General features: G+C 36.1%; 1 long non-coding RNA gene across 1 annotated transcript in view; it reads left to right on the top strand.

Moving 5' to 3' along the window:
• The window catches only part of LOC135276997 (uncharacterized), a 397212-nt gene that overhangs the window by 358694 nt on the left and 15398 nt on the right, over nucleotides 1-23120 (top strand). The window contains exons 5-6 of the long non-coding RNA XR_010344606.1: nucleotides 4740-4956; nucleotides 6807-6860. This is a non-coding gene — a long non-coding RNA (uncharacterized LOC135276997). The remainder of the gene's footprint in view (nucleotides 1-4739; nucleotides 4957-6806; nucleotides 6861-23120) is intronic.

Raw genomic sequence — 23120 nt, 5'->3', positions numbered from 1 at the left:
CTGCCTCAGTATTTTTGCATATTGTTTATTGTCATTTTTAAATGAAAACTATTCTTTATTTGTTGTGACATTTATAATTTTAAAATAAGAAAAAAATTATGTTTCTTGAGGTTGTAGAAATCATACTGTTGAATATAATAATCCCATTGTTGAGTCCTCTAAGAACTACGCAAAAGTAGAGAAAGGGTACAAGATCGTTCAGTATGATCTCTCCTCTGCTTAACATATCAAATTGCAGTTGCATATTAATAAAGTATTTTTAACTTAGAAAATATAAAGGTTTTATTTGAAAAGAAAATTGTCATTTTGTCTGCTGAACTTTTTTTGAGACTGAGTCTTGCTCTGTCACCCAGGCTGGAGTGCAGTGGCACAATCTCGGCTTACTGAAACCTCTGCCTCCTGGGTTCAAGCAGTTCTGTCTCAGCCTCCCGAGTAGCTGGTACTACAGGCATGCACCCCACACCTGGCTAATTTTTGTTATTTTTAGTAAAGATGAGTTTCACCGTATTGGTCAGGCTGGTCTCAAACTCCTGACCTCAGTTGATCCAACAGCCTCGGCCTCCCAAAGTGCTGGGATTACAGGTATAAGCCACCGTGTTCTGGCTGAAAATATTTCTAAAGATGAACTTTTCTGAAAAGATTAAAGAAGAATAAAAATAATTGATGGTTTTAAAATTCATTTTTAGAGAAAAAATGCATAGATATTGTCTCACATGAAAGTTTTTCTTAGAAAATTGTACTTATATCTCAAAAATTATTGTCATATGGAAACATTAACATATAAAGTATTAATACATGTAAAGTTTTCTTACAGTTGTAGAGCCAAGTTTATTTTAAATAACTTTTCTTAAAATCCCTCTCATCTTTATATACATTTTTAAACAGTCATAAACAAGACAATATTTCTTGGAACAAAGCTAGAATCCAGCTAAACACAGCTCATACTGTGAATTAGACTTCTTCCTAAAAGTGTCAAAATACAAAGTGCTGATATTTTAATGTGATGGTCAAAACCTTTGATCATCATTTGACTTTTATCTTCCCCTTTTCCTGATACATGTCTCTTTAGCCACATATTTTACTAATTTTTACACAGAAAAAAACCAGTTGTTTTTACTAACTCTTCACTGTCACCAAGAAAGATATATCTAAATTTAACATAGCTAGAAAGTATTGATATGAAATTAAAATACCATATTCTCTATTTATTCAAGTGATTTAGAACTTTCTCATTTTCTCACTACACTTAGATTTCACATTAGATAGATGGGGAGTCAATCTCTTTTAATTGTTCCTTTCAGTACTATAAGATGCAGATTGTCTGAGATAAGTTCTGAGCATGTGTTTCCACACAGGGCTTACCAAAAGTTTAAGATTCAGCCTAAAGAGTACAAATTTAGATGCCCTTATTCACTATAACTGCAAACTCCACTGTGTAAAGTGAGTGCATTGCACATCTAGAAAAATCTGCTCTGAGCTTCCCTAAGACGATGCTGAAATGCTGCATTATAAATTCCAAAATGAATTAATGAAGAACAACACTGGAGTTGAAATGTATATGTGTGTGTATCACAGCTAACATGGCAACTGGAATACAAAGCCTTTTTTTCTCACATTTTGCCAGCCATAGCATAAGCTTCGCACAGAGGATGGGGATTAACAGCCTATCTCCTTTGGGGTGGGGGGAGTTTGAGATGAATAAAATGTAGAATCTGCAAATGGAGCTCTGAAATGATGTAGTTAAAGTTACATATGTAGTCTATTATGGTAACTGGGAACATGTGTGTCATAATGTTGGGCAAACCTATTCTAAAAATGGGAGAGAATAGAAGAAAAACTGACCCCCAAATTCTGCTCAAGCCCCATCATCCAAATGAGACACACTTTTAGGAAAGATTTGATAGAGTACCATTTTCCCCCATCCACCAAGCTTATCCCTACCTTTTCTACCCATCTGCACTTACCCCTCCTACTTTTTAGATATATTTTTCAGTTTTCAATTTGAATGACTAATTTTCCCTATCATTCTGGAGTGCCAGTGTGTCTTTAAGTACTAGACTTTTCTGAACCCACGGATATCTTTAAATATCATGAACTTGAAATATTTCCCAAGAAAAAATGAAGGAAATGCTCTGACACAAGGACCTGAGAGAATCTAGGGGATTGGCAGACATCAAGGCAAAAGCCTTAGACTTAAGGAGACCCTGACCATGCATTTGGCACCTTGATCACTTACATCACTGGTTAAAACCTCTGATGCTGTTTGTGCTCAGGTATTCGGAGGCCTTTCTGAAATCATTTGAGAGGGAACATAATGGGCAAAGGGGAATAAGCACACACGTGAAAATGATAGCTCAGTTCCATCTAAGGAGTGAGTAAGTGCAGAGTAGAAAATAAGTGTTGAAAAATTAGAGCACCGAAATTAATTAGACCAAGTACTCAAAGAAGGAAGGAAGCAAACATTTTAAAATCTGAGTGGGAGAAAACATGGCAGATTGTACACGATCTGAGTAGGGATGCACTGATATAATGAAGTTAATTTGAAATTTGTCCAAATTTATTGACGACACTTTTGGGGTCTTCTGTTACTTTTTATTTTCCTCTCATTGATTTGATGATTTTGTTTGTTTAGACTTTTGTTGATTTCTATTTATTATTCATCCTAGGATGTGAACATGTCTTGATACAATATACTTAAAAAATTTGTCATTAACCTCTTATTGGTGCTTTTGTAAACTACTGTGTTTTAACTTCAGTTTTTGGGCACACCACCTCTATTCATTTGCTAGGGATTCCAGAATGCTGGCTCATCGGCGGAGGTGTTTTTGAATTGAGAGGAGTGGGGTGGCAAAAGTATAGTCTGTAGTCAGTGTTTAGGTAGAAAGTTAGGTGGATGGTGAGCACATGATACTCTGGGATTGTTCTCCCTGTCACATGCTTCTGAAAAAGATAGAGAAGAATAGGCAAATCACTACCTCCCCTCCTTCCTTACATTGCTACCCCAATAGCTCTAACAGACATGGAAATTTACAGGATAAATGCCAGGTAATACTTGCCAAGAGAAAAAAATAGAATTTCTAACTTTAAATCCAACTGGTTACTATGCCTTGCCAATCGTTTCTCTGAAATATCTTTACAGCATTCTTTATCTCTGTCATTCTTGTAGCTAAGTGCAGGCCTCCTTAACTTCCTACTCTCCATTTCCACTGCTTCTTTCTGCTACAGTAGGCCCCTTTCTTTGCTTCTTTTGCGTCTTCTTGTTTTAATTCACTTTATGAACACTTGACAATTTAGTATTCCCATGAAACCTCTCCTGCAATGTAAAATGTCATATCCTTTTTCAAAAGTTTCAAAACTTTAACTAAACATCCTTTAGTGGATACTCTCAATGCCTTCTCCTGATTTGGTTCTACTTTTTTTTTTTTTTTTTAAACAAACTTACCTCCTAAATGCTTACTTTTAGGCTCCCTTTTTCTAGCCAAATCGCTCCACTCTTGTCCAAACTCAATTCAGTGTCTCTCTCTCCCACCATTGTTTTTTCTGGTCTTGGGCCTAATAAGCTTGCCTCCTCTACTGTCTGGCATTCCGTGGGGCCGTGATGTTCCAAGACCCTACATTCCATGAAGTCTTCCCTGATCCTTCCACTGAAGGAATCAATATTGAAATTTTTATATTTGTATATATTTGATGGCACATTTTTTTCCCTTTTTTTTTTTTTTAAGAGACAGAGTCTTGCTCTGTCGCCCAGACTGGGGTGCAGTGGTGTGAGTATGGCTCACTGCAATCTCGACCTTCAGGGCTTAAGTGATCCTTCCACCTCAGCCTCCTAAGTAGCTGAGACCACAGGCTTGTGCTACATGTCTGGCTAATATTTAATTATTTTTTTAGAGACAGGGTCGTCCTGTGTTGCTTAGGCTAATCTCAAACTCATGGGTTCAACATTCCTCGCACATCAACCTCTCAAAGTGCTGGGATTTCAGGCATGAGCTTCTGTGCCCAGCCTGAACTCTTAACTTGTAGTATAGATCACATATACAGCTGTGTGTGAATCTGTATTTTTATCTGCATCTATATCTGATGCGTCTGTCTTAGTTCCATTATTCAATCCATGATCCTTAAGTGCATGGTTTGGCTAATATTTATCTTTATATTCATATGACTCCTAGCACACTGTGTGACTCATAAAAACCCTCAAATATCTGTAGCATGGGTTAATAAATATGCTTAAGAGCTTTCATCAATTGTTAGAGGTGAAATTAATTTGTTACTTGCAGTGGTATGTAATAAGAGAAACAACTGGTCATTTTAATATCATGTAGGTGAAAAAATTGAAAAAGTAAACAAAATATTTATACCGTGTAATCACACAAGATATTTATAGCTAGTAGATACTCAAAGAATTAAGGACCAATGAATTTGGCTTGAGTTAGCTGACTTAACACCACTCTTACCCCTTTTTATATAAATGGAGACTAAAATTTTCATTAAAAATTTTCATAAATGGTAATCATTTTGTCCTATTGAAAATATATTTGAGTCTGTGCCTGTCAAAATGAACGTTTGAAAATGTTTTTTTAAAATGCAGCAATGATGTCTTTCACATAAATAGATGTCAAAAAACAGATATGGCCAATTTTGTGATTTATTTCACAGGTTAAAAACTATTTTCATGTATATTTGTTGATTAATTTATTTTTCCAATTAACTCTATGAGATGTGTGAATTAATTTATTTTACAGGCCAGGCACAGTGGCTCACACCTGTAATCCCAGAACTTTGGGAGGCCAAGGTGGGTGGATCACCTGGAGTCAGGAGTTCAAGACCAGCCTGGTCAACATGGTGAAATCCTGTCTCTACTAAAAATACAAAAGATTAGCCAGGCATGGTGTAGGCACCTGTAACCCCAGCTACTCGAGAGGCTGAAGTAGGAGAATTGCTTGAACTCAGGAGGCAGAGGTGAGTATAATCTTTTAGAACATGGATATATCCAGCACAGAGTTGTATTTGATGAGTGAATAGCAGTAGACTAAGTTTATGTTATGATTATGTAGACTCTTAAAATATAGAATTACCTAAAGATCATTTTATTCATACAAATCTCATATTCTAAATGACATACTTTCCCTTTTGGACCCAGTCGTCTTTCTAGATCTTTTTACTTCTGTTATTGAGAATAAACTATTGAAATAGTAGAATTCTTATAGCTATATGACTGATAAATTCATAAATGTTTCTAAGAGATAACTTTGATTGAATGGTAACATTGCAGTGGTAACACTCTTAACAGTAACACTGGAGTAACAAATTATTCCTGATTTGCTGTCAATTATGTGATAATTTGTTAGTCGTCATATCTAAACGCTTCCCTTACTTTTTTATATGTGTTTAGTTTTAAAATAGCAGTGAAAACACTCTAGGCTATGCATTTTGGCATGTTTATTACACCTCACAGGTGGTTAAATCTACTTTAACTGCCTTTATCTCTGGATTCCATAGCTCACCCACAGTTGTGACCATGTTAACTTTTAAATGGAGGGGGTTTTATTGAATTTTAATTAAGGACACTGTTAAGATATTGCTGCTCTAAATTTAGCAAACTAGAATGACATTCATGTTTTAACAAAATAAATAAAAAGATCTCTGGAGGGTAGCACAGAATGCAGGTCACAAACTCAACAGTTATTTACAAATACTGATTAAATTTCTGGTATGTTTCAGGAGCTGAACTCTGAGTGGAAAGCCAAGATATGGTTCTCAGTCCTTTGTATGACTCTACATTCTCTTAAAACAAAGAAAAATAGACATTTAGTACCTTGGATTTCAAATTTACAAAAGGAAAATAACTTAAGTTGGTGATTTTTAAGCACGGAATACTTTATAGGTGTTATATAACACTTTTCTATTAACAGGCGTATATAACTACTTTTTCCCTTGCTTAGAAGAACATTTCATTCATTAAGGTTGTGAAAACTCTTCAGTTTTATAGATATTAGCATTTTCAAGAATGAAGCTCTTTTTCCAATATAACAACATTTTCTAGATCATAACATGTTGATAGTTGTATTTCTGTTATCTGTTGATCAAAATAATCCGTAGTAGTGGAAAGGCGATTAAAATTTACTAGTAGTGAATTTATGTTTTATCAAATCCAACGGATTCTGCATATATTTGAAAAATAGTTAATATGTATGAATAATAGACTATTTCTTTAATTCATAGTGTTTTGTTCCCAGTGGTCCACTGAAATAATGGCTTTTCAATGGAGGTGAATATGCTAATCATCACTACTGTAGGAAATATAGTTCATGACTGTCTCACTTTTTTGGGGGGCGGTTTAAAGCTCTTTAGATTGGATGCAGTTTGGCCTGAAGGTCACATTGGAATCAGACAAACCTGGGTTCTGGTTTTGGCCAAGCACTTACTGGCTGCATAATAAATGACAAGTAATAATAATTCCCTAAGTCTCAATTTTCCCATCTGTAAATTGGGAATATTGATAACACCTACTTCAGAGGGTTGATGTGAAGGTCAAGTTATATTATAAATATAAAAGTAACGTGTATACTTCCTGGCACAGACTATGCATTTAGGGATGTTATGCTACCATTTTTATTATTGCTGTTCTTGTGTTATTCAAGACCTAAAGTGCACTGTACAATAGTGTTGTTCTACTATGATAAGGGTTGGTATCTATACTAGTTATTCAATGAGATCATATCTATAATATGCTGAAAACATGAAAAGGTGAATAATGCAATTAGTTAAAATGTTTACTGATCTCCATTTGTGCTTCTTTTATTATACAGTCTTCAAGATTGTTTTGGCTCTAGCAAAACAAGTTGGAACATTCACATCATCCAGTAAGTTAAAATTCATTCAGCATTTTTAAGCATATGCCATATGATAATTTTAGGAAAGAACAATAGTGCATCTAAAATTAAGCTAGCAGTGAAAGACTGAAGTCTCTTCTGAGAACATTAGAGAGTGCATATTTAAGAGATATTAACCAAACTATAGATTATTTTCCCTCATTGAATTAATACATTTCTCAAAGGCTACTACTTATACAGTTATAAGGTTTATACTTTTAAAATATATTAAGGTTGTCTAAGGTAGTATCTGTGCCTCCTTATATATATGCCTAGCTTGCCATGGAGCTGGATGAGCCAAACAGGATTCAAATGGAAACCATTAGTTCTACAAACAACTGTGGAAATGGCCTAGTTCACTCTGGAACACTGTCCCTCATTTTACAATTGATGAAATTCAGTGTATACAGTGTCTGTGGGACAACTTTAATGGTGATTTTGAAGGGGAGCTGATATTTCTGGGTCTATAGCATGTTTTGACCGTACTTCCAAGTGTAGGAAATCAGGGGGCTTGTATTCTGTCTGCTGTGGCTGTGCTTATATAAGCCCATCAGGAGAACACAGGAAAGCACCAAGTCCAGCATTAGGAAACACACTGATTCGATGAATTAGTTGTGGTGATCACAAAAATTAGAATTCTCATACACTGATGGTGGGAATGTGAAATGGGACAGCCACTTTGGAAACTGGCTGGTAGTTTCTCAAAAGATTTAAGATAGAGCTACCATAGGACCCAGTAGTTGTCTATGTAACACATCTAGCTGTATACACAAAATAAGTGAAAACATATGTCTGCAGAAAAACTAGTGCATAAATGTTCATAGCAGCATTATTCATAATAGCCAAAAGTGGAAACAACATGAATGTTCATCAAATGATGAATGAATAAATTAAATGTGATATATCCATACAGTGGAATATTATATAGTCATAAAAAATGAAGTGGTGATATATACTACCATATAGATAAAACTTAAAATATTCTTCCAAGTGAATAAACCAGTCACAAGAGACAGTATACTGTAAGGTTCCATATACATGAAATATCCAGAATAAGTAAACTCATAAATACAGAAAGCGAATTAGATATTACCTAGGCCTGGGTTAGGATGAGGTGGGAGGAAATGGGGAATGACTTCTGGTAAATACAGAGTTTCTTTTTGGGATGATGAAAAAGTTCTAAAATTGATTGTAAAGCTGGTTTCACAACTATGTGAATATACTAAAAAACATTGAATTATATCCTTTAAATGGCTAAATTGTATGATAAGTAAATTTTATCTCAATAAGGCTGTTATATGAGAAGAAAGTGAGTATGCTATCTTGCTGGCTCACAAATATTATGATCAGTTTCATAAACCAGACTATCTTGAATACTTTTCAGGTTTCAAGTTCAGAGTAGTCGAAATAGGCATTTTCAAGAACAGTATTCATTGAAATGCATCAAAGCATAAGTGCAGTCCCCAAAGAAACACTTTAACTCATGAGCTTAAATAATAACTGAATTTAATTCGTTCCAGGTACAGTCTCATTAAAGAAACTGCTGTCCAAAATGTTGAAATAAGCATTTAGCTACTAAGCGAACAAATTAAACTCCTTTATGATTTAATTGCACCAGTGAGTATTTCTTTTTGGAATGTGTTTCTGCTTTGATACATTGCAATACACATCATGAATTATGTTGAATGATGGCATTTCAGAATGTGTGTGAGTATGTATATGCATATGTATTTTCAAAATGCATTTAAAATGTTATTTAAAATATGTATTCATGTGTACATATGAACATTCCAATTTCTATGTTTATGTGTCTGTACACAATACAGAAAGACATATTCCCATAAGTCCCAAGCAGTGTAGTCATATTGTGGGGTATATATTTGCCAACTAGTTGCAAGCATTAACAGAAATATTCTCTCTGCCTCCTCTTCTCTCTACTCTTTCTATATGCATATGTGAATGTACTAATATTTGATAAAGTTTATTTATCATGTGATAGACCCACAGTATTTATAGGTGGATATTTTGATCATCGTGCATATTTTGAACCACTGGAGCTATTTCGAAGAATTTTTAGAGCTTTGAAAATATACAGCATTTCACTGCTAGATGCATGCAGATTCATGGCAGTGATTATAGAAAGGAATGACTATAAAAAACAAAACAAAACAAGACAGAATTCAGCCCATATCTTTTCCTACTCCTTCAAATCTCAGTGCTATGCTTTTCAGCTAGTTCCTTCCTTGTCATTGAATTCTTTCACAGTGTTAATTTGAAAAGTCAAACATTTCTCCTCTCCTATTGATAATCTAATAAGAAATGAGAATTTTCCTCCCAAAAGAGTATTTATTTGAAAAGTATCTGAAGTATTAAAAATTTATTTCACGCACACACAAAATAGTACCTCTACATTTTTTTTCCCTTGGCTGATTTTAGCCCTAACCAACCTGGCTGTATGTTTATTAAGTATGTTAAAAGTGGTCCGAAGACTTGCATATATCGCCACCCCTTTCACCTACAGTTGAAAATCACCATTTTGATTATTTTTCTCTCTTACGTCTCCTGAAACATCCACTTACCTCTGCTACTCACAAACACTCAGAGATAATTATTATAATTATTCACTTTCCGACAAACGTGTGCATGCATCACTTTCCTATACCTTTGAGTAAGACATGACTGTAAGTGTGAAATGGTAAAATATGCTGCTGAAATATGCAGTGAGGCAGGATTTTTTAAATAGCATTTAAGCAGAGATGTGGTGGCAGACCCCTTTCTGCCTCATAGGAGTTTTGTTTTCAGTCAGTTTGTGCCATATAGAGCACAAAGGGACAAAATGCAGATTAGAAAAAAGAAGTGTCTGCCTTGTCAACGTGAGACACAGAAAGCCTGAGCAAGTAGATACATTACACAGATTCCAAGCTAAGGAGCCATAGGTGGTTCAAGGAGAAGAATACTGTCCTGGGGACCAATTAAGTTATAGAACATATTAGAGGAAAGTTGACCTCATTAAATATACCATGGTGGACTTGATATTTAATAAAATGTGACCACTAGAAAGTATACAAATTTCATATAAATAACAACATGTGGTACACAAGAACAGTGCCTATTAGTGAGGGTCAAGAATAGTGGCAGGCAGCTGGGTGCGGTGGCTCACGCCTATAATCCCAGCACTTTGGAAGGCTAAGGTGGGCGGATCATTTGAGTCAGGAGTTTGAGACCAGCCTGGCCAACATGGTGAAACCCCATCTCTACTAAAAATACAAAAATTAGCCATGTGTGGTGGCACAGACCTGTAGTTCCAGCTACTTGGGAGACTGAGGAAGGATAATTGCTTGATCCTGGGAAGCGGAGGTTTCCATGAGCTGAGATTGCCCTATGCCACTGCACTCCAGCCTTTTGGGCGACAGAGTGAGACTCTGTCTCAAAAAAACAAAAAAAAAGAAATAGTAGCAGGCTCATAGAGTAGGATCCAAAGTGGTTGAACCCGGAAAAGCAGAGATGTCCAGCCTGGAAGAGCAATGAGTCTCAACAGCATTCATGTCCAGTACTGAGAGACTATCAGAGTATTGCTGAAAGCAGTTAACGCTGTTTCACAGATATTTACTGAAACCTGAGATTCATTAAAGGGGCCTCATAGTATTTAGTGTGATATCTATAGTCATTAATGAACTTCCAGAACATGATACATAAACGTGGAACCAGTAAGTACAATCTGCTGATTGCCCCGTTTGAGCTTGGGATACAACATTCCTTGAGAAATTTCCTAGATTTGCCCAATTCATTTAGTCCTAACTAGTACTCATTTTGCCATCACTTCTAATCTTCACTTAGAATAGAATATGAGGAGGCGACACCTGACAGTCTAAGGATTCATCCAATAACAAATATTGATATCTTAGAGAAAACTAATGATGTCAGAACTCCGCTTCACTTTTGACATGATGGGTCAGAGAGAATTACTTACATGTCCCTTGTGACCCTTCCCGCTTCCTAGTCTCCATTCACAGGGGAGTTCTTTTGTATCTTAAAATCAGGGATTGTGAGGCATTTTTAGCTCATACTTAGTTTTCTGTGGTACATTCTTCATGACATTGCCTGTGAGGTACCCCTCAACTGACTTTTCCAGAAATTTCCCTCCACTCACCCCCTCTTTTCTACATGGCTGCAGCTTAATAGTGTACTAGTCCAGGCATAAGAACCTGTACTAAGAAATCCCTGTCTGGAGATTTGGAGCCTCAGGTGGCTGGATTAGTATGGCCTACATTTCCTCCACTGTCATAAAGGTAGACCATATGGTCTAAGAAGAAGAGGAAAGCTCAAAACCAGAGAAGAACTGAACATATGTCAAAGAAGAGAGGAGAGATGGGCAGAGAAGACAGACCTCATCTTTGTAAGTTCTTGACTGCATCTTTTCCCTGAGACCTGACCACATCCCTAGCTCTAGATTTCATGAGACAGTCAATAATATTTTACAATAAATTTTCTTTTTGCACAACATCGCTAAGTTTATATTTCTAGTAGTTGACCACAGTGATTTAACTAATTTGCCTTTGTATAACTTAATGATCATACTTTTCCTTTTCAGTCGATCCGGTATGCATATCCCATACTTCTGTGACTGTTTTCTTAGTATAGGCACTCAAAAGCTCTGAGAAATCTGGTCACCACTGATCAGTATGCCTGGTTTCTTGATGTCTTACAGGAGACTTAGACTTTGTGACCAATGACCAGGAGCAGATGAACATCTAACTGGCATGTACCATGAGGCGATAGCATTATTTCAGTGTTAAGGGGAGTGAGCAATGGATGTATATGTATATAAATGTTATCCTCTTTATTCTAAGATAAATAGCAGTTAGGGTAATTAATGATATATTCACTACTGGCATGTACAATAAGGGTGTTACCTTAGGGAGGTGGAGACATTATTTAGGCCCAGAAAAGCTATGAAAGTACTTAAAGACAGAAGTGGGGGAAGAAAACCAGTGAAGTAATATGGGTTCTGGTAGGGAAGGTGGCATATGATACAGGTATAGCAAAAGGTCAAAATCACAGGAGTGAGTAGTTGAGCAGAAGCTGATACATGTGTGCTTGAGAGAAGACCTTGGACTAAGGCAGAGACATTTGTCCAGTATTTTCCTTGCACTGTGATATTATAGGATAAGAAGTGTGTTTTTGTTTCCTGTTACAACTAAACAACTATGAACATTTGTCAGTTAGAGTTTGTCATTTTAACTATTTGTTCAAGGCATTTTATGAGTAACTGCTGTATACTGGGCCCTGTCTTATTGTATTGTAGAAGCAGATACAATCCTAACTCCTATGAGATTCACAGTCTTGTAGGTGATAAATAACAAGTAGAAGTAATGGAGGGAACAAATATTTGATCACACATTATGCTGACTGCTCTGAGCACGTGTCTTGGGTCCCCCACATCATAATGCCATCCACCATTTCCTTTTGGAATCAAGTACTTTCAGTTCAGAGATGAGATTAAATGCTTTGTAAACAGCACCAGGTATCAGTTCACAAAGTTCAAAGGATAACTTCTAAAATAATGTACATCACTTCATGCACTCACTTGTTTCTGAGTGATTCACGTTGAAGGGGAAAAGAGATACCCTCTGAGTACCTGAATGACCTGGTCTGGCCAATATAAAAAGGGTCAGGGACTTGACTCTCTGCCTTCTAGAAGTTCGGGCATCTCAGCAATGTCAGAAAGAGAGGGTATTGTGCCTGTTAGGACTGGCCATTTTAAGAAACCTGTATTAGAATGTGATATCATACGTTAATGTCGAATCTTATGGTTTAATTTTCTCAGTGGGGATTAATAGGGATGGAGAGATGAATTGTTCTGAAATTAGGAGTTTCAGGTGGAAGGTAAGGACAAAGTATATCACTTCCACCATTGCCCTAGTCCCAGCCCTCACCTTTGGCACCAGTATAGTCCTGCAATTACCATCCACCAGGATGGACTCCATGTCCTGCAAGATGCTTTCTCATCACAGCTAAAAATTTCTTTCAACGCTAAAATAGTAACATGAAGAATGCCAGAGCACAATACAATTATTTGCAAAAGACATCCCATCTGCATGAAGAGTCACATGAAAGCATAGCAGCCAATGTGCTCAAATAATAAAATAATTGGGTATGAGCCTGGGTGGTGGAGCAGAGAGTGAGAACCAGACATAGAAATAGAAGTTCCTTGTTTCCCAAAGCCAGATCAATCAGGATGGAGAGGAAGATATCACAGAAGCAGCTAACAGACCCCCAAAGTCCCTGCCTGTTGATGAGGACAGACTGCTATAGTTTATATTGTGTGAGTCTACATTGCATTATGAATTTATCCAGAAATCTTTTAGTTTGATATTAATTATGTAGCTCTGCGTCATTTTGGCTTTGCCTACTAATTACTACCTTAGAAGTACTTTTTCTGTCCTTTATAATTATTTCTATATTGGAAATTGAATGTCATTACACAGGCTTTTATCTTATCGCATGCATACCCTCATCATGTGTTCAGCCTAAATAGCAACTAATTTCTCACAATTATCTAGCCAGTCAACCAGCCAACCATGTGTATTGACTGCTTAGGGCAGAGATCAGCAGACTATGGCCCACTGGCCAAATCTGGCCTGCTGACTATTTATTTTTAAATGGCTCATGGACCAAGAACACTTTCTTACATTTTAAAATGGTTTAAAAAAAATCAAAAGAAGACTACTATTCTTTGAAACATAAAAATTACACCTATTGATTTATGTACTATCTTTGATTGTTTCTGTAGTCCAATAGCAAAGTTGAGTTCTTGGCACAGAGATTATACAGCCTGAAAAATCTAAAATATTTATTATCTGGCCCTTTACAGAACAAAAAAAATTAGCATACTCAGAATAATATGCTTATATCTGGGGATAGAGAGAAAAGTGGCAGAAGCCTTGCCCCTCAGCGACTCACAGATCAGTGTTCTGAATGGCATGATCCCAAAGTGCTATGGGACCCAAAATCCAAACTGGAAAGATCATGGAAAATTCTCAGGATCAGAGGACATCTCTGAAAGATGCACAACTCATTGATACCCATTTGGAAGTGCATCTTTTTGTCCCCTCCCCACCCACACAAAATCTTTTAAACTTCTCCAACAGTATCTTTGGTCATGTTGTGGTAGAGTTTTAATGTAGTCTTGGATTAGTAATTGAAAGACTGAACATATACATACTTTTGTTCTTACTGAGCTACTATTTAAAATCTTTTAATATTGATATTTGTGGAAAATGGCAGCAATGGAAAGCTTGTTCTGATGCCATTCAATCAGTGTTGGGTGGTTCATTGTGAATCAAAATTGAATCAATCCAATAAGGATACTCATGAGGGGGATATAGATAGTTCAGATCACATCATTCCTAGCAGTGTTAATACTTAATTTTGGGTAGCCAACCTGAAAAGGTTTTCAAAACATGTGCAGCTGTCTTTCTGTTTGAATCTTCTAGTATAGAACAGTGGTTAGAAAAGTGACCTTTAGAGTCATGCAAACCTAGATTCTAGTTGCTTATTCATCACTTGCTGTGTGACCATTGTACATTGCTCCCTAACAAAAAGTGTCTTCATCTCTAAAGAGGAAAGAATAAATTTTCATCTGTTTTATAGGATTGTTGGGATACAGGGTAGTTAGCTTGGTGCCTGGCATACAGTAACACTGAGTATAAATTAACCATAGTTATTAACAAAAATGGCCAACATTGAAGAAAAGACAAAGATGTAAATACAATAGAAACAATACTTATGTATCCTAATGTCCAGTCCAACAAGAACTTCTGCGTAAAGTCCACTAATCTGCAGTTTCCCTCAAATCTGGCTGTTCATAGACGCCAACTAAACATTTTTTAAAAACACAGATTCTCTACCTTTATTCTGACCTTGGCAGTGGCTCTCTGAATTTTCATTGAAAAAAAACCAACAACAACGAAATACCTCCCCAGGTGTGGAAACCACTGACGTCCTTAGAAATGAAAAGATGGTGAAATCTCTCAGTACATATATAAAACATTTGTCCTTTGGAACAAAAACTATTTTGGGAAATGTGGGAAATACATAATATGAACAAAATAAGTAAAGGTATTCATGGTAAGGCAACACTTCAGGAAATAGTCTTGTGGTGCCTATGTGTAATTTATGTAAAGCAGGCCTCCCAGTATATATTCTGTATTATCTTTCTTCTGATTAAAACCAGCATTAACCTTCCAACATATTAAAATAGGGTTTCCTTTTAGTCAAAATTATAATTCCTTTTTACATTTTTCACAAGTGTTCTGTTTTTCCCTCATCAAAGCATCCGCTTTTATTTTACTTTAGACATAAGTCCCAGTGTTTCATAGACATGAGCTAAGAACAGTCTTATTGAGAAGAGAGAAACATTTAGAATAATAGGAGTTGTTACACACACAGTAACAAATGAAATACATCTTTTGTAAATAACTCCCACCAGAAATCTTATATTTCCAGGCATCTTTGCACATACCTTCATATAACAACTTTTGCGTTCGTAAAACATTCATCGAAGGCAGCTCTGCAGTTTTATAGAAAAACAACGTGCCAGGGATGCAAGAATCTTGCCAGTTCTGTGAAAAATGACACCAATTAAAGCTTAAATTGCTTGTTTTCTCATAAGGTACATATTTTCATAACTTTGAAATCAAATAATTGCTGCTTTTATATTAAATACAATAAAACAAAAAGGATGCTAGTTTAGAGGAACTGCTACAAGCATTTTAATATAATTTTCCCACCATTTAAAGTCACAAAATATGGAAAACAAGTCAAGTATGCAAAGTTCCAAGGAGATAGAGAAACTCCTTCAGATTATTACATCATTTGTCTTTTGTGTCAGGAAATGTGTATATGATTTCATTGTTTGATTAAATGCCAAAAAAAGGCACATTGCTCTTATCTAACTGATTACAGATTTTATTCATATGAAAAAGTATTTGTTAATGCTTTACCATTGGAAGATTTAAAAAATTTTTTTCTTTCTTAAATTCCAAACATGCATTTCCAAAAAAAATAATCTTCTAACTTCCCAGGCTTTATTTTTCATTAACAGTACATGATACTCAAATTTCCCGTAGTGAAATCCAGTCCCTAATGAGTTCATATCTGCAAACTGAACAAACAATTCCTTTCTGACTGGGTAGAGTGTGTGTATCTGCGTGTGTGTGTGTTTGTGTGTGTGTGTGTGTGTGTGCAAGCTCTGAAATATATCAATTTTCAAAAACAGAGAAAATGGTTTTAACATGTTGAGGTACCTAAAAATAAAAGGTTTTTGATATGTGTCTCTGGGGCATTACTAATCAGAGAGACAAATACAATTTAAAATCTAAATCAAGTGTTGTAATATGTTTTATTTTAATACTTTTATATAGTAATTTTTAAATATACATATGTAAAACTGCCATTGAGCAAATGAATTCACATTTTCTTAGGCAACATAAAATACTGATTAATAAACTTGTGATATTTAGTAAAAATATGTAAAAGTGTAAAACTGCCGTCACATTAATGCTTTTATTTGAATCTGCGGGTGCCTGAGTGACAGCTATGGTTTTGGAGAGAGAGATACCATGTGCTTTTCATGGTATAAACTAGCTGTCTGCATTAATAATAAGCTTGTGCTGAAGCCAATTTGAGGCTACATCTAGGGATTTCAAGGTCATTTGCCAATGGCCTGGCTTCCATTAACTTCTTCAGTAAAAGTCCCAATGATCCTTATTTTGGCCTTGAGTGTGGGTTATCAAAATCATCCCTCTTAATATTTCCACATAAATAGCTTGTTTCCTTAAATAGTCATTATGTTCAGTGGGGACAGTTTCTGAAAGCTTCTCAGTTCAATAGAAAAATGCATTTGGAAAAATCTGTTACATTAAAATATATCTATATTTGGAGAAAGAAGACTTTAAGAATGCTTTGTGTATTTAATTAGAAGACATTAAAGACAGCTAAATGTTCCCCTTGTCATGGAGAGCATGAAGTGATATAAAACAGTGAGACTTCCAAAATATTGGGACTGTCAGTTTGCTAAAAGACAAGAAAATGGGGTAATTATGCAACATTCACATACATATTTTTTTTTAAGTATTTTGATTGCTTAACATGTTATATAGTAAATTTTAACCCCTTGAGCTTCTTCCTTTACCATGCTCTTTTGGGAGTCACTGCACCCTTCCAAAAAAGTTGTTAGTTACATTAAAATGTGTAGACAATGAAGCACTTTAACAAAGAGGTCTTGGAAGAGATTGGTAAGAAAGACTAAAGAGAAATGGAGATCTTATTTATTGTGTTATTTAAACCTGAGTTACATTACACCATCTTCCATTTAAGAGGCAGCCTGCTAATGCAAGCAAGGGTGTCTCCTGCAACGAGACAAAGATTAATGCCATGTGTACTGATGATGCTCTACCACAATTCAGAATTCTGTGGCGCCATGACGCCCCTGTTTTATATGGTGGTTTGCCAAGAGAAAATTACTTAAACCAATTGTGAATGCATTCCTTTTTTACTTTTTATACAACCACATTTATGTAAGTAAATAGTATAATGAATATTTTTGAAATGATCCATCATTTTGAATTCACCTAGTTTGTATAAAATGCAATGTACAGCTTTTTTTTTTTCTCTTGAAAGAAAGACTTTCACATGGGAATGTTCAGTTTTTCCCTCTATGAAAAAGATTTCTCATCGACAACCAACCACAACTGGAATAGATTCTTTTAAACATATTGTAATGTGAGAATTTTCTTCAGCTGGAGGGTGTTTTATTCTTTAAATTGAAAGCCGTTGTTCCTCAGAACTAGTATGACATGGTAATGCATGATGTGCGAGTCACTCTTTATATGCAGAAATTGATATGCTTAGAATACATGTTAAATATTGAAATGTTATGTGATATGTGAAACTCCTTCAGTGTTTCAGGTTTGTGGACTCAGTAACTGGAGTTACCTGTTGCAAATAAATATGGGGATTGCAAAGTACGTATGGCACTGCACGTTGAGAATCATGACTGTTTCTTCTAGATTTAGCCTAACTTGTTGGTTAAGGATGATGAATTTGGCAACCAATAATTTTGGGGCAGTAATATATATATCATAAAACCATCACTTCTCACCTTCAACAATTAGCCCAATTTATTCATGAACAGCACAAAAAGACAGTGAATGTTGAAAGTAAAGCTTATTTCATTTCTCCTTGGAGAGTGGTTTCTTCCAAAACAGAACTGAGATCATTTATAGAGGGTTTTGGTGAAACAATTTTCCGGATTTGTTCATTATATTTTTCCAAAGGGGGATTTAGTTTTATCATCCGATGGAAATGTGCATACATGTGCAAACATGCACACACATTCCTTAAGTAGCACGTTGCTGGTTGTGATTTTTAGTGAAAGTGTTATATTAATATGTCAACATTTTAGAGAGAATTTAATTTCTGGCACTTTATATCTCTGACCTGAGCAACAGTTTGTTTCATTTTTCTCTATTTCTTTTGAATGATTTGCTTTTTATACTTACTGCTCTGTTTTCTTATCTGTAGAATAAATACTAGTATCTAATTTATAGGGTTGTTTTGAGAATTAAGTAAGACTTTTGTATAAAGGACCTAGCACAGTGCTTAACACATAGTAAGTCCTCCATGAAGTGACTCTTTTCACTCATTTTATTCCTCTTCATTGCTCACCTCTCGTTCTATATATGTAAATGATGAATGATGACTTCACATTGGGTCTGAGCCATATGGATCATGCTATTCCTCTCATGGGTCATGGCCAAACTACCTGATATTCCAGTTCCTTTGTACTTATCATTTTGCCATAGAGAGAAACTAATAACTAATTCATTAACCCATTGAACAAATATTTAAAAGGTGCCATGTGTACTCATGATTCTAGGTCCTGGAGACAGCGGTGTGCATAGAGACATAACTCAGGATTTTTACCCTTCAATTTCTTAGTTTTCAATTAGTTTTTGTTGATTTTCCAAAACTTCAAGCATATTTAAAATAAGAAATGGGTAAGATAAAGGTTATACTTTACTACCCTGTGTTTTTCAGTTTCTAAAGGCTTCATTCCAAAATTAGAAACAAGATTAAAAAGACATTTAGTTACTGATACACAGTGACACCGAATGAAGCTACCTATTCCATTCATGGGACATAATTTTTAAGTTATTCAGGAATATAATTATTTAGGAAGAAACCTGAATACTTCCTGAGCACTGGGTTATCATATGGTCTGCCCAGTGTCAGAATCATCCAAATGTATGGTGAATTACTGTGATTCCCCGACAGCCTCTGCATCCTGGAAGACTCAACACTGTATCAGCAAATAGCACTGCAGAGGAAATGAGAAAAAGAGCAGTACTAAATATTCTTTCATGGCCCTTCTGTATCTACCCTCCATCTTTTAAAATTCTGCTCTGTGTCTTGGGAAGTAACCAATATGAATGGTGTCAACAAACGCCTTGGCTTCACAGGGAGTATATCAAAGACCAAAGGTGAGACTAAGGTTCTTATTTCTGTACTGCCCACTCCTTGCTTACAGGTAGCTGAGTATTGATTGTGTTCCTCTACTGCACACATCTCTGGTGTCTACAAATATGCCTGGGACATAGTAGGCTCTCAATAATTATATACATCCACTTGTCAGTCATTTTCACTTTTTCATTCTCTTTATCCACACAAATGTGTGCCCTCATACATACCTTCTTCACCATGCATATACATCTTTCAGATTATTGATAACCCCTTTTTAATATCTAATTTTTACAGACTGCATAGGGTGCTTTTTAATTGGATGACATATATAAAAATTGTTGGCATAGGGCTTTGGGCACATTGTCTGATTGCACTATTACCTAGGCCCTTCAGGCTCCCTTGAAATGCTCCTTGACTAAGGCAATGCATCAATAAATTGTGTTACTAACATGAAGTGCTTCATTCCCAAGGAGGGAACTGTGTATTGGGGAGAAATGGTCTCAATCATTCATTTATTCAGCCAATTTTTATTTCTTTAAATAAAAAGTGGTACATCAATAGAAAGTTTAGGGATAATGATAGAACACTTAATATTAAGTGAAAGAAAAACCAAGGAGATGTGGATGAGATTTGAAATGCTTTGAAGTCCGGATGAGGCAGGATTTGGTCTTTTGCCTTCTACCTAGAATACATAATTAAGATGACTTTGGCTCCAGTGGGGCACATGGGAACTGTGGATGGATTGAGCATTTTAAGGATTTAGAACATGTCTACAGTTGTCTCTGCCTTAATTACATAAAGGGAAAACTTTTATTTTAACTTTGGCCAAGGAAACCCTAGTCTTGAAACTGTTTTTATTTGATGAAATGTTTATTCTCACAGGAAAGAGGCAGGACTGTGCACAGTTGATGAGCCAACACTGATGTGGTTATACATGAGGGGAGAGAGAGATCCAAGGAATGGGCATGGAAAAGTTGCCAAAATTATCACGACATTGGGGTCATAGATCTAATCCATGACCTTCTTGCAAGTCTTGGGATATTTGTGTTTACAAAATGCATGGCAAAATCATGAAACTTCTAAAGACATTCTTCAAATAGTCATACGTTCCAAACTGCTAAATTGTATATCACCATGAATAAAATGTTGATATTTTAAAGACTTTAAAAGCAAACATACATGCAAATTTCAGTTATAGGGAAACCCTTTTTCTAAATCAACTGTGCATACCTTTTCTTTGCACAAATGTAGCCAAACTGCCAGGCAGCTGAAAGATAAAGACAGACACTGAGAACAAAGCACAGCACTAGAGCTAAGAGGGAATTGATTCACGTTCTGAGGGTCCATGCCACTTCGGACTGCCATGAGATGTTTACTGCTCATTGATTATGAGCTCACTTGAAAGTCTCTCACACCCAATAAACTGTGTTGCATTAAGGGGGTCTGGTAGGGAATGGCTAGGCCATCCCATTAGTATGACTGATCTGGAAGTTCTGAGATAATCTTGCCTAGCCACACATATTATTACTTGATCAATAAAAACTTCATTTTGCAATGCTAGAATGATGAAGATAAATAATAAATGCACAATTAATAACTATGACAGGGGTCTGGAATTCAACAGTCTTGAAGACTAGTCTCCATCCCTCCACTGTTTTACTGTGAAATCAAGGGGATTGAGCTCTTCTTCTGTTCTCTAACTCAATTCAGTTTACCTGCTATGTATAAGCCACTCTGGTAGAAGATGGGAGATCCCAAGATGAATAAGAAATTTTACATGCAATAGATTCTAGCCTGGCCACAGTAAGATAAATTAATACCTACAGCGTGGAAGACATTAGGATTAAAATGTCATGAGTGTAAAGAGTCACAGTTTTAGAGCTGTGTGAAAACAAACAATTCATATATACAAATCTGTGTTGAGCTCATGGATGATGGTATAAATTAAAATATATATTATTTTACCCTTGATTTGTAGTTTTTGGATTGCTCACATATGCTTGACACTTTAGTGAAGGCTCAGTTTTTACCATTATACAAATTTAATTCTAACTAGGACTCAACTTGGATTTTGATGACGTGAACTACACCAATTCTGCGGGAAAAAAATGGTTCACGGATGAAAATTATGAAATTATATAGCCAACGGCATGCTTATGCAGCCTTGTCAATTGCTACCATGGCATGACAGTCAGAGATTTACATTGATATATTAAGAATGTCTAGCAATGAAAACCAAACATGCCAGAGGCTCAGTAAACCTTTTCAGTAGTGTTGGATTCTCCTGTGAACCTACATCCACCAGGGTAACCTATGGTTAAGGTGAAAGCAAGGAAAGGTGTTGAAAAGTCAAAAGAAGACTGATGAATAGGGAAGGGGAAATTAATTAAATTAAGACATTACTTTCTTCTCAGATTCCATTTTGGATTGAGCCTCCCAGGTAAGTGCATTCATTTAATAATGCTCTGATGCCTACTCAGCAGCAAAACATACAAAGGAAGAGTGGATTGGTCTGATCAGGCTGCCGTAGCAAAGTACACAGACCAGTGGCTTAAACGATAGAATGTTTTCTCACAGTTCTGGAGGCTAGAAGTCCAAGATCAGGATGCTATCAGAGTTTGGTTCTGGTAAGGCTCTTCTCTGACTCTTCCTGGCTTGTAGAAAGCCACCTTCTGGCTGTGATTTCACATGGACTTTCCTCGGTGAGTGTGGAAAAAGAGAGAAAGATGAGAGAGAGAGAGAGGGTGACTCTTCCCCTTCTTATGAGGACACTAGTGCTATCAGATGATTTGGGCCCCACACTATATGATTTAATTTCACCTTAATTACCTCCCAAAAAGCTGTGTCTTCTCATTGGGGGTTAGGTCTTCAGCATAAAAATCTTGGGGAGATGCCTTTCAGTGCCTAACAAAAAAGAGTTCTGTTTTAATTAACACTAGGGCTAAGTAACTAGGGCTAGGGCTGTCATAACAAAACACTGCAGAGTGGGTGACTTAAACAACAAAATTATTTTCTTACAGTTCTAGAGGCTGGAAGTCCAAAATCAAGCTGTCTGAAGGGTTGTTTCTTTTGAGGCCTGTCTCCTTGTAAATAGCTGTTTTCTTTCAGTGTTTTCATATGGTGCCACTTTATGTTGTCTATATTCTCATTTCATGTTCTTGTAACAACACTGGTCAGCTCAGGGCCCTCTTTAATAATTCCATTGTAATGCAACTATTTCTATAAAAGTCTTATCTCCAAATGGTCACATTCTTAGGTATAGGGCTGTTAAAGCTTCAGCCTATGATTTTGGGGCTACATAACTCAGTCCACAGCAAGCACTGTAGGACACATCTGTTGAAAGAATATTTTAAATTTGAATTTGAGAAGGAATATGACTTTGACCGTCCCACCACGATATTTGTTGAAAGCCACAGGCAAGGAAAGGAAGTGAGGTACAGAAAAAAAGAACCCACTTGGCGCCAACATTCCACCTACACTATTGCTCTGGAGTAATAGCTTCTAATTTCTTGATCATTGAATAGCAGCAGTTGAGCTCCTCAACCTCCCACCCTCCACACTTTCAGCTTTGTGCCACTTACTATTTCAAGTTTTGGTTTGCTGTGAACAATAAACATGGAAAATGGTCGGAGTATGAAACTTTCTCATATCTGGCTGGACTCACTTATCCATTTGATTTCAGCCTCAGCCAACTACCACAAAATCCTGGTGATCTTAGTGCATTGA

This window comes from Aotus nancymaae, unplaced genomic scaffold (assembly GCF_030222135.1).
Source record: "Aotus nancymaae isolate 86718 unplaced genomic scaffold, 86718_ANA_hifiasm-v0.15.2.pri h1tg000029l, whole genome shotgun sequence".
NCBI lineage: Eukaryota > Metazoa > Chordata > Mammalia > Primates > Aotidae > Aotus > Aotus nancymaae.
This window is presented reverse-complemented; position numbering and strand designations above follow the sequence as displayed.